At 53.1% G+C, this 14,053-nt stretch overlaps 1 pseudogene; it reads right to left on the minus strand.

Annotated features, from left to right (window-relative positions):
- Positions 1–5,267: 5,267 nt before the first annotated feature.
- LOC136483679 (receptor protein-tyrosine kinase CEPR2-like) lies at positions 5,268–13,711 on the minus strand (annotated as a pseudogene).
- Positions 13,712–14,053: the final 342 nt, after the last annotated feature.

Genomic DNA, 14,053 nt, shown 5'->3' on the forward strand with positions numbered 1-14,053 from the left:
AGAAAGAAGTAAGGCCCATGAAGAAAAACTGGAGGAACAGACGTTCGCTGCCCACGGCTCAGCGGAGGAGCTACGACGAACGCAGCGGCAATACACAAGGAGCACGCGAGGGAGAAGGCCAGTGGCCCCGGAGTCGCAGATCCCTCGCGCCCCTGTTCTGCCTCATCCGCCAGCCATCGCCCTGCCAGTTCCAGGCGACAGCGACTTTGGTGATGCCCATCAGCTGCTCGATGCATTGCCTGCAAGGTTTGTGGTCAGTCCTCTCTTTTTTCCTTCTCCAACCGGCAGACACCAGCAGCGAGTCAGCTATTTTCTCTGCTCTTCCTCCGACTCCAAGCACCAGGGCCAGCCCCTGTTCCTCTCCATCTCCCTTGCAGGCATGAGGCATCAGCGCCCAGGCCACTGACCCACCGTCATACACCTGCGCCTCCAACATCTCCCCTGTCTGCAGATCCATCGTGTTTTTTTTTGGTTTATTTTGCTTGCAGTTAGCCCGTATATCATGTGGTTTCATTTCATTTCCAACTTTTCTCCTTCGTATGGACATCCGTGCTTATTGTACCATGTTCGCTTGATCTTATCAGCCATGACATAGTATTTTTCTCTCACAACAAAACAGCATCAGCCGGCTTATAAGCCACAGAAACGGGTAGGTTTATGATGCAGCCAGCCATGGAAGCTTGTGCTGCAGCCTGCAGGTGGCTTTGATGGCCACCACTTTTCAGTGTCGTCTCAACGCTTTTCCTATACCCCCTGTTGATTTGGCTTGGTTTAATGATGTCTCTGCTACCGCTCTGATCCATCCATGGGTTCTATGTAAAATAAGAAGAAAGCTTTCTCCGCAACAGCAGTGAAGTGAGTGCAGGAATTGCAGTCTATCTGAAGACCTTCGTTGCAGTCCAACTAGATCATGGCACTTAAGGTGGAGGAACTAATGCGAAAATGCTAAGGATCGCTCATCTCTGCTTCTCTATGTCAATCTGAATTCTGAATCTGATTACTGAAGTATCTTCAATGTGACAAAGCATTCAAACTCATGTCGATTATCATTTGTCCTGCACAAAAGTATAGGTGACAGTTATTTAGAAATTGCTCTTCGGTTGTCCGCAGGTATCTGAAGGGATAGTGATAGCCTCTCAAGGTATGCATCCAACTTATTGTGAATCTTCTGATTTGGCACCGCAGAAAAAGCAAATGAAAAAAAATACTATAGAACTCAGGATATTGCAACAGACCAACAACATCCAAGAAAATGTCATATTTCTGTAATTTGTACTGAACATGTAGTGGATGTTTACCTATATAATTATTCTCACTTTATAATCATTTAAGCTAGGGTACTAGCCTAATATTGAATGCTGCCAGTTACGAGTAGTATAGAAGAGAATGATTATTTTCTGTCCTGCCTCCTTTTTCTTTTCTGCACAATATTTGGTGCTTTCATGCACCCACTTATCTATAGTAACCAGTTATGAGTCCCGACGATGTTTGGCTTTAATGTTTTCTTTTTTACCTTACATAAACTTGTGGTACACTTATCTATAGTAACTAGTTGTAGGTGCAGGGTCGCTTTTTCTTTCTTTACTGGCACAAATGTATTGAGATAAAGATAAAGATAAGGGTTTGTGTGGGTGTGTTTTGTACTAGGGGTTCTTTACCCTTTCTTTCTTCTTAATATAATGAAGCGCAGCTCTTCTGCGTTTTCAAGGAAAAAAATCTATAGTAACTAGCTTAGATTTAAAAGAATTGTGCCTGAAATCTACCAACTGAAGCACTCTGGTGTATAGTGTAATTCTGGGATATGACTTTGATCTCCCATATATACATAAGATGCAGCACCAATTCCACAATTGGAGAATATGCACATAATTCTTTGTAAAATACAAGGCAAGGGCTTCTGGTTCAGGTGAAGCGTAAGAGCAGTTTGGTCGTTGGTGTATGGAGTAGCTGCTGGTTCATGTTTGAGCACTTCATTTTTTGCCAGATTTCTTCTTTTTAATTTATTCATAGAATCTCCACAAGTACAATAGGGCTCCCATATCATGTAGAACTGTGTACATATCGCATATGCAATTTGGCAGGCTTAATCTATTTGCCTAATCCACATACATTTTCCATGTTTCAGAAAATGCCTAACCCATGTCATTTTCCAATACAATTGATTAGGTTGACTGAGCTGATTTACAAATGATTCAGATTCATTCCTAACAACTGTCCCTATCTCAAAATAATCACTGTTTTGCAGTAAATATTTCCTTCAAGCTGCTTCTGTTAGTACTGGCTTTGTTATCAAGGATATGTATTAGAAATGACTACAATAGTATATTTTTGTTCACTGAAAGAATAGTATATTTTTAAAATGGTCCTGAATTATTAAGGAAAAGAAACAAGAACATGCATTGCATGTATTTCAAGAGAATGGTGAGTGCAGCCAAACATCCAAGTGTTCAAAGTACAAACACCGGCCAAAGTCCAGGCCAAACAAACAATGGTAATACACACAAACGAGAGAAGAAAAGGGCACAGAGCTTGCCCAAGCTCTAACCTAGCAAGAAGACACACAACATAGAGTGGCCTAGTTGTTGATTTTGTGGTCGTCTTTTTATATTTAGCAGGCGAAAATGTAATCTAAAACTCTAGTTTGGTGTGTGTAGAGTGTGTGTGGGTGTTTGGGTTCTTGTCCCGTATTTTCTTCTTAATATAATGAAGCGTAGCTCTCCTGCGTTTTCGAGAAAAAAGAAGACACACAACAAAACAATGGGGTAAACCATAACTAAAAAGCAGAAACTAGTTATCTGTGAGTAGCAAGCTGACCGAGCTCCAGTTTGCAGCCTCCACCTTGATCTTTTCCACCAGTTCTAGAGGCCAGCGGGCTTCACCGTGGAAGACCCTCGCATTCCTCTCTGTCTAGGTCGACCAACTGGTGAGCAGTAAAATGCAGTTGAATCTTGCCATCACAAACAAAATGTAACCCACAAAAAAACATAATGCTTTCTGCACTATTAAGTTATTGCGTGCATAGTCAAATTACTATCTTCATTGCAGACATAGTCAAATCACTCTCTTGGCTGTTACCATTTGCACTCTTGGTGGCAGTAAAAAACAGAATGCTTTCTGCACTGTTAAGTAGGAGAGATTTAATGAGAGCAACAATGTAACCCAGTTTCATTCACTTAGCGTCAGTTTATGAGTGCCTCTCGTCTTATTTGGATCATGGACTGAGTACTTGTAATCCACTGCATATAAATGGAAGTAAACCCAAGAGGGATTAGCAAAGAGTTCTGCAACCCCCATTCATTGCTCTGTTGAAGACTTGTAGCACACTTCTGAAATTTTATCTGCAGTGAAGGACTTTCCATGCACTTACCTTGGCCTCCCCCTTACTGTTCCAAAGCTGATTTGTTATCTCTGATTGATAAAGATGCAGATCACCTCCCAGGATGGAAAGCTTCTCTAATGAATAGAACTGGGAGTCCTATTTATGGTCCGGATGGTGCTGACAGCAACTCCTGTTTATCTTTGGGTTATTTTGATCCAGGCCATTACAATTTTACAAGTTTTGAGATATGCCATTACAATTCGTCTATTCGAAGATCTGCCATTACAATTCCATCGCTCCCCTGTTCATGCCATTTTCTACATCTGTTGCGTACGAGGACCCACTGTCAGACGTATGTGGCTACAGAAACGCGTATGGACGCGTACAGGCCCACTGGATGCGCACGGGCATGGCAACTTCCACGACGCCCTGGTCACGCTGGTCGCGCTCCAAGCCGAGGCCTGCGCCGCGCTGCGCAGGGAGGAGCCGGCCCAGCAGCGTCGACCGCCGCAGGAGCCGCGCCCGGCCGTGGCGTAGGACGTGCAGCCCGGCTTGGAGCGCAGAGTAGATTCGCCCTGCAGCACAGCGGGCCATGACGCCCGCAATCCTTCGCGTCGGGATGGGGATGAGGAGATGGAGGTGAAAGGCAGTTCCTCCGAGAAGTGCGCCCCCGTGCTTGCCCCCGTGCGCAGAGCGGAAGATGGACGCGCCGTCCTACTCAGCGCCGCCGTCGAACACAAAGAAGTCCAAGTCGATGCCGCTGTCGAACACGAAGAAGAGGCAGTGCAACAGCCACACGAACCACGAGCTCTCTGGGAACCCGGGGCCGGCCCTCACGATGTCGCGCTTCTCCAGCCGGCCGAAGAAGTTCATCTTCATCCGTGCGTGCACCAGCTTCTCCAGGCGTCGCGGAGGAGATGGGCCGCCGCCGCATGCGTGCGGGCGGGCGAGCAAGCGGCCACACCGCCGCCTTGCGTGCGTGGGCGAGCGAGCAGCCTCGACGCCGCCATGCGTGCCAGGGCGAGCGTGGGCGTCGTGCCGCCGCCGCAGCTCGTGCGCTGGCCGCCAGTCGCAGCGCGTGCGTGGGCGAGTGGGCCGACGCACGGCCCCAACCGGCGCAGGACTGGGACTGGGGCGCAGGACCGGCGAGCGGGCCGACTCATTCCATCTGGACGGCAGGGAGGGAGGCAGCGGCGGCGAAATTGAGGGCGCTCCTCCCTCGTGCGCAGGCTGCGCCGGCGAGCACCGCCGCTCCGCCTCGCGCGCTATCCGCCGTGGGTGAGCGCCGTCGCTCTGCCTTCGCACCGAGCTCGCGCCAAGTGGGCCTGTACGTGTTCTTGTAGCCATACGCGTCTGACAGTGGGTCCTTATATGCGGCAGGCGTAGAAAATGACATGAATGGATGAGAGACATAGTTATAATGGCAAATCTCCAAATAGTCAAATTATAATGGCGTATCTCAAAACTCATAGAATTGTAATGGCCTGGATCAAAATAACCCTTTTTTTCATTTACAATACCTGTCCCAAGGCACTGGTCCCAAAGAGCCAAACACACAAGTTCTTGCAGGTTTGTGACTCCCAACTTCGCTCATATTTGGTGAAATTAGATTGTGTTTTCCATGCTCTTCTCGAAGAGCAATTGGAGGGGTGGTGTCTGGGTGCACAACGTCCATATGGTTTCACGCTTCTGATACAGATACATAATTCTTCCAGGGGTGGCTTTAACTAATTTCACCAAATATGAGCTAAATTGGAGAAGTTGAGTGACCTAGAGATAAGAGCTCCATCTCAAATTTGACTTTTTTGTGTACATAACAATGATGTAACCAGTCGCCTCCAACCTTACTTTTTTTGGCTCTTAATTAATAAAATAAACTTTACCTATTATGAAGGATGCACAACCGTGAAATATCGGAAATATCGGGGGTCACAGATAAAGAGGATAAACATGATATATCGGAAATATCGGACCAAATTCAAATAAAATTTAATTTGAATTTAAGTATATTTAAATAAATTTAAACAAAATTTATACGAAAAAAGATAGATATTTTCTTATCGGCACCTACGGATAAAGAGGATATATCGGAAATATCAGGAGATTTCGGCCGATATTGGAAACCAATCACGGCCACCACGCCGCCGCGGCCCTTGAGCTCCAGCCGGTACACGCGCCCCGTGCCGCCTGACCCGATCAGGTTCTCCACCCCGACGGCGCAGATCTCGTCGGCGTCCAGCTCCAGCGGGTGGAACGACTCCAGCTTCCACTGCCCGCACCCGTCGCCGTGCTCCAGGTCCCTCTTCTTGAGCTCCTCGAGCTTGAAGCTCCGGTAGCTCACAAACAGGATGCCGGCCACGAGCAGCAGCGTCGCCGAGACAAGGACCAGCACCAGCACAAGCTGCGACTTCGTGGCAAGGCCGTCCTTGTGGCCGCCGTCCACGTTGCAGACGCCGAGGTCGGACCTGCCGTCAACGCAGAGGCCGGGGTTTCGGGCAAACGCCTGGCTGCCGCCGGCGAGCACCAGAAGCCCCGGCGGAACGTTCCCGGTGAGCTGGTTCGAGGAGAAGTCGATGGAGCTGAGCTTGAGCGCCTGGAGGCTCGTCGGGATCGGCCCGCTGAGCTCGTTGTTGGAGAGGTTGAGCGAGTTGAGCGACGACAGCAGCGACAGAGAGGCCGGAATCGGCCCGGACAGCGCGTTCTGGGAGACGTCGATCTCGACGAGCCTGATGCAGCCGCCGATATCGTTGTCAGTTCTCAGCCGGAGTTCTTGACTACCGGCGAGCTCGCAATCACAACCGTGAAAGCAAACACAACACAAACTCAACGCTATCACTTGGACACAAGGTTCTGCAGCGTTTTCTGATCTTGAGTTCTTTTATTGTATGAAAAATACAGAGAGAGCAGAGCTCTCGGAGGCCGACTGCACGTCGTCTAGTAGCGCGTCCATCCCCACGCGTGCGAGGTCGCCCACTCCTGATCACTCGGATCATGGCGAGCTATTCTCGGCCACTTCCCCTACACGCACGGCGACCACAGAATGACGGTGCTTGTGCGCATGCATAACAGAGAGTAAACATGCAAAACTAACTGAACCATGCGATGCAAACTGAAGAAAAAAGAATCCTATGAACAAGACTTACTAACAGATCTCCTCCTAAGCCTTGTTCATGGTCTGCACATTAATGACGCCGATTTTGGAGCGCAGTCACAGAACCTTTCTCGTCCCAACGCCTTCGTCAGAATGTCTGCAAGCTCTTCAACTGTCCCAACGGACTCCAGTATCACCCTGTTCTCCTCGACGCATTCTCGTATATAATGATATCTCACATTTATGTGTTTACTGCGGTCATGAAAAACTAGGTTCTTACTTAGTTGAATGGCAGACTCACTGTCGATCTTCAATGTGATGGCCCTGCTCCTCACGCCTCTGAACTCAGCAAGGAGACGGGCCAACCAAACATCCTGGCAGGCTACAGTAGTGGCGGCAATGTACTCGGCTTCGCATGAAGATAAGGCCACCACTTTTTGCTTCTGAGACTGCCATGTGATGATGCTGGAGCCGAGGAAGAAGAGAACGCCCATGGTGCTCTTCCTTGTATCAATGTCACCGGCCAAGTCACTGTCGCTGTAGCCAATGAGTTGTGCCTCCTTCTTCCTCTAGTAGTGGCAGCCGAAGTGCAGGGTTCCAGCAATGTACCTCAGCACCCTTTTTACAGCCACCATGTGCTCTGTAGTCGGATTCTCCATGAACCGGCTAATGTATCCCACAGAGTAAGCTAGGTCCGGCCTTGAATTCACTAGGTACCGGAGGGAGCCCACTATGCTCCTGTATTTTGTTGCATCAACTGGAGGAGCAGAGCTGGAGTTACTGAGCTTAAGTCTAGACTCCATGGGGGTGTGACTTGGATTGCATCCAGTCAGGCCGGCGCCTTCCAGAATCTTTGCAGCATAGGCGCTTTGACAGACTATGATGCCGCTTCCCATCTGCGTCACCTCCAGCCTGAGGTAGTAGCGCAGAAGCCCGAGGTCGCTCATCTTGAATGTCGCCTTCATTTCCTCCTTGAAGGTGCTGATGTCTCGTGGATCCCCTCCGGTGATAACCAGATCGTCCACATAGACGCCCACGATGAGGCGGCGTGCGCCCACACCACGGAGGTAGACAGCATGCTCCGACGTGCTCCGTCGGAACCCGAGCTTCATCAGGGACTCATCGAGCTTGGAGTACCATGCTCGTGGGGCTGACGGAGTCCATAGAGGGCCTTGATCAAGTGGAGCACCTTCGTTTCTTGGCCCTTCAGCACGAACCCTAGCGGCTGCTCGACGTAGACATCCTCCAAGAGCTCACCATTCAGAAAAAGCGGACTTGACGTCCATATGGTGGATAGCCCACCCTTCACTTGCAGCGAGTGCCAGCAGCAGCCTCACGGACTCCAGGCGTGCAACCGGGGCGAATACTTCGTCGAAGTCGATGCCCTGGCGCTGGACGTACCCCTTGGCGACGAGCCGGGCTTTGAACTTGGTGACGAGCCCGGCTTCATCCCGCTTCATCTTGTAGACCCACTTGAGGCCGATTGGACGCACCCCTAGTGGTGGGTCAACGAGCCTCCAAGTGTCGTTCGCCTCAATAGAGGAGAACTCCTCGAGCATGGCATGGCTCCAGTTCTCATGTTCCAGCGCCTCCTTGAATGATGCCGGCTCGGCCTCGCTTGCCAACAGCAGTTGCTCCTCCATCTGCCGTGCGGCGAAACCTGGCGACATGGCTGGCCCGAGCACATTGTTGATGTCGCGGTACCGAAGTGGGGCGTCATCGTCGTGGTCCGCATCCAGCATTTGTGATGCGCCGGCACCTAGTGGTGACACGAACTCCACTGAGTTCACGTCCTACAGTGGGGTTGTGCCCGGCGTCGTGCTCCCGATGCCTTGCACTGGTTAGGCGTTGGCCAACGATGCTCTAGGCGTCATGCTCCCTATGCCTTGAGCCGGTGAAGCATGGACTGATGACGCCGGCGAGGCCGAAGGTGTAGCAGCAGCTCCGGCCGATGAAGTCATGCTCGATGTCGTTGTCGTGGTGGTCAATCCGGGCAGTGGCAGGTGTTCAACGATAAAGTCGTCCACCTCATTGCGCTGGCCCTGGGTCCAGAGCCATTGCGCCGCCTCCTTGAACACCAGGTCGCGGCTGACGTGCACACGCCGGGTCACCGAGTCGTACACCCGATACACCTTGGAGCCAGGTTCATAGCCGACGAAGATGGTGCGCCTGCTCCTGTCGTCGAGCTTCTTCAAGTTTGGCATTGTTACCTTCATGTGTGCGATGCAGCCAAACGTGCGTAGGTGTTGAACGCCAGGGACGCTGCCGGTCCAGAGCTCATAGGGGGTCTTGCCACCAACGCTCTTGGACGAGGATCGGTTGAACAGATAGACGGCCGTGGTGACCGCCTCGCCCCAGAATTCGCCCAGAAGCCCTTTGCCTTCATCATGCTCTGGGCGGTCCCGACCACGGACTGGTTGTGGCACTCAACGACGCCGTTTTGTTCAGGGGAGTATGGCGTCGTCAACTCACGACAAAGTCCTAGCTCGACGCAGTACTGCTCGAAGTCTTTCGCTAGGAATTCTCCTCCTCTGTCCGTGTGGAGTGCACGAACCAGCTTCCCCGACTTGCGTTCCATGGCTACCTGGATGCGCTTGATCGCCGCAGGCGCCGCGTCCTTACTGGGAAGCAGAGCCAGCCACATGTACCGTGAGTAGTCATCGACGAGAAGGAGATACCGATTTTCACTCGGTGTCGGCAGCGTAATGGGCCCGCAGAGGTCGCCGTGGAGCAGCTGTAGCACCTCTGACGAGCGCCTAGAGCGCGTTGAGGGAACAACGCTCATCGGTGCTTGCCGGCGAGGCAGGCGTCACACACCTGCTCCACTTGGGTCAACAGGGGCATGCCACGGACAAGGCCATCCCTGCCCATCTTGCGCAGCGCGGCGAAGTGGAGGTGGCCGAAGCAAGCGTGCCACACCTAGGCTTCCTCGTCGCCCTACGCCGCCAGGTACACCGGCCGTGCGATGTTGACGTCGAGCACGTAGAGCCGGCCTGGGTTGCGGTGAATCTTGGCAAGGAGTCGCCGCTCCTCGTCACGAACCCGCATCACGCCATCTTCCACCAGCACTTGGTACCCGATCTCGTCGAGCTGGCTGACGGAGATGATGTTGGTGGTGAGGCGGGGCAGGTAGTAGACGTTGGCGATGGCGCGGTGCTCGCCGTTCTTGCAGGACAACAGGACGGTGCCGATCCCCTCGATGCGGGCGATGGAGCTGTCCCCGAACCGAACGGAGCCGGTGACGCTGGCGTCGAGGCTGGAGAATGCCGCCCACGCCCCGGACATGTGGTTCAACGCGCCTATGTCCAAGACCCATCGCTTCGGGTCCCGGTCACCGGATTCGTCGAAGGCAGCGAACACCTTGCTCTCGGTGAAGTGGAGCTGGCTGTCGTTGTCGCGGATCGATGGGGGAATCGGCGGAGATGTAGCCGGCGGCGATGCTGCAGAATGAGGATGAACCCTCTCCTCCTAGACGGTACTGAGTGCGAGAAGCAAAGTGGGCTCATCATCCTGGGCTACGTGGGCCTGCTCCACCTTCTTCTTGCTTCGACAATCCTTGGCCCAATGGCCCTTTTTCCCGTAGGCCTTGCACGCATCGTCGGCGATGGTTTGGCCCGAGTTCGAGCCGGCCCGTGAGTCGCTGCCGCTGCCAGTGCCGCGACCGCGGACTCTTCCCCGACGTTTGCCGCGGCCTCCGGAGCTCGATCCGCCACGGCCGGAGTCCTTGTCCCGCTTCTTGTAGCGCTCCAGCCACTGCTCCTCCGTGAACTGTAGTTTGGCAGCGACGTCCTGGGCCAGCGACGGTTCGTCGTCGGTCGCCGCCTTGAGCCGCCCAGTGACCTCTTCGATGGAGAGTGTGTCGATGTCGAGGAGGGTCTCGATGGAAACTATGAGCTACTTGTACCTTGGTCAAGCGACGCGGAGGTACTTGGCCACCACCTTCGGCTCCCGCTCTAGGTCACCGAGGATCGCCAGCCGCTGCACGATGTTGGAGAGGCGCAGGGCAAAGTCCTCGACGGACTCCCCGTCGCGGAACGTGATCTGCTCGTAGTCAGCACGGAGACTCTGCGACGTCGACTTCCTCACGCGCTCGTCACCAATGCGCATCGAACGGATCGCCTCCCACGCCTCCTTGGCTGACGGCTTGGTCGCCAGGGTGGGCACCATCTCCGGGGGCACGCCGGAGCAGATCGCATCCAGTGTGGAATGGTTGTCATGGAAGTCGACGTCGTCGTCCTCAACTTCTTCCCAGAGGTGGCGAGCCTGCATCTTCAACTTCATCAGCAGCGACCACGAATCATAGTTCGTCTTGGTCAGCTGTGGCCAGTTGCCTGAGGCTCCCGTCTCCCGAAACACGCGCTCGACCACGACCTCCCGTGGGCGCCACGTTCTCGGACGGCGAGCGTCGTGGGTCCGCGAACGGCGCGACGGCGAGCGGCTTGGAGACGGTGTGCGCGGTGGAGTCTTGCTGCCGGAGCCACTGCCCTTCTCTTTCGTGCCCGCCAGCGGCGGCGAACGGCCTCGACGCTTCGGCGACGTCATGGTGGCGCGCTAGGCCCTCTCTCACAGCTCTGATGCCAATTGTCAGTTCTCAGTCAGAGTTCTTGACTACCGGCAAGCTCGCAATCACAACCGTAAAGCAAACACAACACAAACTCAACGCTATCACTTGGACACAAGGTTTGGTGCTGCGTAACAACTGCAGCGTTTTCTAATCTTGAGTTCTTTTATTGTATGAAAAATACAGAGAGAATAGAGCTCTCGGAGGCCGACTGCACGTCGCCTGGTAGCGCGTCCATCCCCACGCGTGCGACGTCGCTCACTCCCAATCACTCGGATCATGGCGAGCTATTCTCGGCCACTTCCCCTACACGCACGACGACCACAGAATGACGGCTCGTGCGCATGCATAACAGAAAGTAAACATGCAAAACTAACTCAACCATGCGATGCAAACTGAAGAAAAAAGAATCCTATGAACAAGACTTACTAACAGTCGTCCGGCAAGGCGCCGCTGAACTCGTTGTCCTCCAGGTGCAGCACCTTCAGCTGCGACAGGCTGCCGATCTCCGACGGTATGGAGCCCGAGAAGGAGTTGTTGGACAGGTAGAGCTTCTGCACCTGCCCGAGCCGGCCGATTTCCGGCGGTATTGCCCCGCTGAGGTTGTTATTCTGCAGCCACAGCTGGTTGAGGCTCTGCGCCTGCCCGATCAGCGGCGACATGGCTCCGGTGAACTCGTTGTCGGACACGTCGATGATCGTCGCCGCCGGGAGCCCCCACAGGCCTTCCGGGAGGTCGCCGGTGAACCGGTTCTTGTTGATCCGGAAGCGTTGCAGGCTCTTGCACGCCGCGTACTCCTCCGGGAACTCGCCGGAGAAGCCGTTCTGGAGAGCGTAAAGGAACTGGAGGTTGTTGCCGCGGTACAGGTACCTCGGGAAAGGCCCGACGAAGGCGTTCTCGGAGATGTCGACGCTGTTGAGCGGTGAGAACCGGCCGAAGTTGGCCGGGAACTCGCCGGAGAATCGGTTCTCGTAGATGAAGAAGCTCGTGAGGTACCGCAGGTCACCCCACTCCGCCGGGATCGGCCCGGACAGGTTGTTGTGGTTGAGCTGGATGACCGTGAACCCCGTGAGCGCCGCGAACGCCGCCGGGATCCTGCCGCTGATCTGGTTCTGGGACACGTCGATCTCCCGCAGCTTGGTCAGTTCCCCGAGCTCCGGCGGGAGCTCGCCAGCGAGGTTGTTCTTGTACAGCTCGATCTTCCACAGGTTCCGGAGGTTTCCGATGGCCGGCTGGATCACGCCGGAGAGATTGTTCATGGACATGTCCAGCGTCTCCAGCGCGGTGAGCCCGAAGATGGAGTCTGGTATCACCCCCGTCAAGCTGCTGCCCGCCAGGTACAGGTACGTCAGGTTCCTGAGGTTGCCGATCCTCGGCGGCGTCTCCCCTGGGTCGTAGCTGTTCATGCCGACGCTGAGCGTGGTGAGGCCGGACAGGTTGCCGACCCACGCCGGGAAGCGCCCGGTGAAGGCATTGTTCTCGACGTCGAGGGCCTGGAGCGCCGTCAGCGCGGACAGGTCCGGCAGCTCCCCGGCGAGGCTGTTGTAGGACAGGTTCAGGAACCGGAGCTGCGTGCATTTCGCCAGCTCAGGCGGCACGGGCCCTGAGAGCGAGTTGGAGTCGAGCAGCAGCCGCGCCAGGCCGTGCAGCGCCCCGACGGACGGCGAGATCCCACCGGAGAGGTTCATGCTCGACAGCGAGATCTCGGTGACCGTGACGGAGCCGGTGCTGTCGTCGTCGCACCGGACGCCGAAGAAGCGACACTTGGAGGTGGCGTTCGTCCATGAGACGAGGTGGTTCAGAGGGTCGTTCAGCCCGGTCTTGAACTGGAGGAGGGCTTGTGTTTGGGAGTCGATTTGGCAGGTGCAGCTCAGGAAGAGCGAGAGGAGTGTGATCAGATTCAGAGGGAGGCAGGCAAGGATTTGTCCTCTCATGGCAAGCAGATGGTGTTGGCAGATTCTCTGAAGAAATGGATCACATGGGTTCTTGTGCTGTCCTGAATGTCTGAGATTCAGAAGACCTCTTGGTTATAGTTCATTAACCATCCAATTTCTTGGTGATAAAGTATTAGATGAGTTGAAGCGACAAAAAAAATTCAAAACTTCTGTTCATCTTTTTTTGGACTAGGCTAATGACTAGGTTTTCATTTTCGGAAATTAAAATTTATCGGAGGTCACAGATAAAGAGGATAAACATGATATATCGGAAATATCGGACCAAATTCAAATAAAATTTAATTTGAATTTAAGTAAATTTAAATAAATTTAAACAAAATTTATACAAAAAAGATAGATATTTCCTTATCGGCACCTACGGATAAAGAGGATATATCGGAAATATCATGAGATTTCAGCCGATATTGGAAACCTTGCTAATGTCAGCCTCAAAAACTGCATAGGTGGCCACAACTATATGCACAAACTGGTAGGTGATTTGGACACCCCCAAGGCCCCAAGTTGGCTTCCTATGTAAACATGTTCAGAGACGATGACCTGCCAGCTCCCACCTTCCACTGCCTCTGTTATGGACCTTAGTTCATTTGGGGTAGGGAGGATTACCATTGCCAGGAGGAAGGCCGAGCAAAGTCGACGTGGAGGGGGACCAGAGTATTTGGGGGAATTGGGTTGATTGTTTTTTCTTCATTGCTTGCCCATCCAGAGATGCTAATCGGCTTACATAGCCTCACGGCTAGCTATTCCACCGACTAAGCTCCTTCACTCAATGCTAACCGCTCCTTCACTCACTGACTAAACCTACGGCTGGACTCAGCCACCATGTGCTGGATGTGGTCACCATGCACTCCTCAGATTGATATCATGTATATGGGTCTCTTTTTATTTCTTTCTCTTCTTTCCATTACAAGAGAATAAGTTTCGGTTTAGTATTTAATATCATGTGCGAAGTTTTTATACTACGGGTGAAGATGTTCAAACTACCCTTAAGGGGTGTCTCCTATAGGCACCGGTGTTACTCATCATAGAACATACATAGTATCCACAATGTACACTCCCAGGCTTCTGCTTGGAATACTGTGTGTTTTGCATATGGAAATGTTAAGTAATGCTTTTGACAGCCATGTAAT

Source organism: Miscanthus floridulus, chromosome 9 (assembly GCF_019320115.1).
Source record: "Miscanthus floridulus cultivar M001 chromosome 9, ASM1932011v1, whole genome shotgun sequence".
NCBI classification, from domain to species: Eukaryota; Viridiplantae; Streptophyta; class Magnoliopsida; order Poales; family Poaceae; genus Miscanthus; species Miscanthus floridulus.